Below are 3,445 nucleotides of genomic sequence, written 5' to 3'. Positions count from 1 at the left end.
GAATATTTGCCTACTCCATGTTGTGGCGTCCCAATGGACGAGGGGTTGCACTCAAACCCTTTTAAGTGATCCAAAAATTAACTTGAATACCACAATTATCTCTTTATCTCAATAATATCCCGTTGTGAGGAGTCTCCACAATTTGACAGAATTAAAGGGAAAGAGCATGTTTGAAAATAAAGGGTTTTTACTATTCAAAATTAAACAGAGAGTGAATTTTAGCCCCCTCAATTCTCTCCAATTCTCTTGATCCCAAACCAGGAGAAGCGAGCTCTATACAATCACTAGAAACCTATTCAAATCAGACGGTAAAAGAAAACAATGCTGATTCTATATGTATTCACCATAGCTACATGCATGCCCTTTCTTCTAAACACCTGAATCAAAGAACGGAAGTATCACACTATACATGCATAAATTTGTCAGAGGATTTCATACTTGGACCACATAAATAATTTGTCAGAGGGATTTGCAGCTTCGTCCTGTCCCGTCCAAGGAGATGATGCTGGTTGTTTTTGGCAATTACAAGGGTCTCCTCAGCAGGAGAGAAAATGGAGAAAGAAATAATGATGAAAAAAGACAAGGAGTGCTGAAAACAAACAAAATCATGCGATGCCGCTGGTGAGACCGAGTGTGACCAACGCCATGCGGCCGTACTCCCTATCGTGGGTGGCGACAGGGACGTGCTCCTCGCCCTTCCAGACGTCCTCGCAGCTCTCGGCGGCGCCCAACGCGGCGGACAGCTGCTGGGATGCCTTGCCGTAGACGCGCGCGTGGAGGTTGTCGAGCGCGTCGCACAGGACGTCGGTGGCGGCGCTGTAGAGGTCGAGGCAGTGGCGTAGGCGCGCGCGCGTGGGGGGGACTCCTCCACCTCGCCTAGCCCCTCGATCTTGGCCTCCGTCGCCGCTGCGTGCTCCACCGCGATCCGCGCCGCCAGTGCGGCTAGGCGGTGCAGGTCCGCGGCATCGCGGCTGCGGGCGTCCGACGCCAGCGACGCCACGCAATGGTCGTAGGCCACTCCCCCCGAGCCGCTCGCCGCCATCCGGCACGCCTCCTCGATGGTCACCACCGCCTGCGCGCTGCACGGCGCCACGGCAGTGCCCAACACAAGCAGCAGCAGGGCCGCAGCGCACAGCGTCGTCGGCGTCGTGACGGTGACACTACTACTACCCATGGCTTCCGTTGCGGCTGCCTTCTTCCTTCTTCGACCCGATCGCGGTGCTCGATCCACACTACTAGGGAATGGATCTTGCTGGTGTGCGATCGATGCAAGTGCGCAGGCTCCTTTGATTTATCACTCGGATGTGTGCACTGCTAGATAGGCGCGGAGTTCTTGTTGGAGCGGGCGAGACAAGTGTCCGATGGAGATGATTTACGCCATTCCTTTGAGAGCTAGTACGCAGCACTGTAGGCGAATGGTCCTGGGCTCTGGATTTGGCCCAACCCATGCATGCATGCATGGCAATTGGATTAGTGGGCCTCTCAATGGTAGGCCACTTCCAGGACCGGCGAGTCTGCGGCGGACGTGTACAACCGCATCACCGGCATCCGGGAGTCAACTCTTCTTTGTTTGTTCACATGCATATAAACAAAGCTTGGAAAATCTCAGTTTGAGCAAACCCATTTAGAGCTTATTCATTTTAATCTCAACACATCTGAATTATAGGGAATTGGATACATTTAAATGCCTAGTAAGTCAAAATCCTTCCTAATCTCCTTGTTGAGCATAAAAACTGGCGCAAAATCAGTTAGGGTTCCGGATTTCACGGGATTAACTCGAGAACCGACTTGTAACGGGTCTAGACCTCACCTTTTATATAGATAAAAGGGTACGACCGATTCAACCCCACACAATTGATCCAATCAAACCAAATTAACTTTTTTGCATTGTTCTTCCATCCCCTAGGAGTAGGAGTAATCTAGCCTTAGTTTAGCCCTAGTTTAGTCTTCCACAGCCATCTCTATTCGACTCTACTTCGATTAGGGACTCCACGGGTGACCTGCCGAGCATGGAGCATCCCCTGAAACTCTCCTCGACGTGATCTACCTAGGACGAGTTCTTGGGTTTTTCGCGGAGAAGAAGATCCTCTACGCCATCGTGGACCGTTCGGCCCCAGACGCGGACCGTTCGAAAGTGTGCAGGGAAGGAACTGCTCCTGCGCTTAGGTCGCGGACCGTCCGCACCTCCGTAGAGAGCACCATTAGGTGGTTCACTCCAAGTGTTTGGCGCCCAGATCGACGCCAACATACATTTTAGTGACTCTATTGGGGACGAGACTGTTTAGATCTATAAAAAATCGAGCCCCATATGGCCAGTTCCAAAGATCACCTCGACGTCTCCACCACCAACATCATCAAGCCGAGCATGGAGGCACTCCTGACTAATAAGCAGCAGCCCTTTGATGACCTCATAAGGCGCGAGGAGGAGGAGGTGCTGCGACAACTCGTCGAACAACATGATAAGGAGGAGGAGGTGCTGCAACAATACAAGGAACATCACGAAAAGGCGACAAAAAGGTACCTATCATACTCCACGGTGGATCGCCACCATAAGATCATCTGTCAATGGAAGATCGATACGACATCTCTCCTACCTCCATCTCAGGCTCCTATTGTAAGTATTCTAGATCCATCTCTTAAGGATTTCATAGAACAACGAGGGGATCGGTTAAAAATCTAAACACATGGTCGTACGACCCTATGTGAGTCCGTGCACAGACCACCTAGGTCGCGCCACACATGGCCAGATTATTCGGGTATGATCTCGGACAATTTGCCCCGGTCGCGGACCGCCCGACCCCTTATGCCAGAATGTCTGGGTACGGAACTACCCAGGCAGCGCCATATACGACTGAACAGTACGAATACACCCTCGGAACGTTCGGCCCAGCTGCGGAACGTCTGGTGCCTTACACCGGACCGTCCGGGTACGTGTACGCAGACCCAGGGGCTGCACAATACATGTAGTTTTTACACCCATCGCAGTAGCACTACGCTATCCCACCAAAGGCATATTATAACCATGTCGTGCCACCTCATATGCTTAGGACCGAATATTTTTCGGCCACTAGAGAGACTGAGAGATATAGGGCAGGAGAGGGTGGCACTAATAAGACACCTAACACACATTTTGAACATCCATGGGAGGAAGGTCAACAGCATATTGTCAGGCAACCTGAAGTTTTCACCCCGTACTTAATGGATGTTCATCATATGTGGTGGAAAAAATTAGGGATGAGGTAGTCGGGTTGTTCAGAGACAAACTCGGTGTTAGTGTGTCAGCCACAGGCAGTCGTATCAGAAACCTTATAGTCACCGATTTGACGTCGTACCATATCTGCAAGGAACTAGGATACTAGATTTCTCTAAATTTTCTGGTGAAGGTGGGAAAAGTACGCATGAGCACATAAGCCAATTCTTAGCACACTTAGGAGAATTGGATGAT

The 3,445-nt window shown here is 50.7% G+C and overlaps 1 pseudogene; it reads right to left on the bottom strand.

Annotated features, from left to right (window-relative positions):
• Nucleotides 1-605: 605 nt before the first annotated feature.
• On the bottom strand, nt 606-1,174 carry LOC103631078 (putative invertase inhibitor; annotated as a pseudogene).
• Nucleotides 1,175-3,445: the final 2,271 nt, after the last annotated feature.

This window comes from Zea mays, chromosome 6 (genome assembly GCF_902167145.1).
Source record: "Zea mays cultivar B73 chromosome 6, Zm-B73-REFERENCE-NAM-5.0, whole genome shotgun sequence".
NCBI classification, from domain to species: Eukaryota; Viridiplantae; Streptophyta; class Magnoliopsida; order Poales; family Poaceae; genus Zea; species Zea mays.
This window is presented reverse-complemented; position numbering and strand designations above follow the sequence as displayed.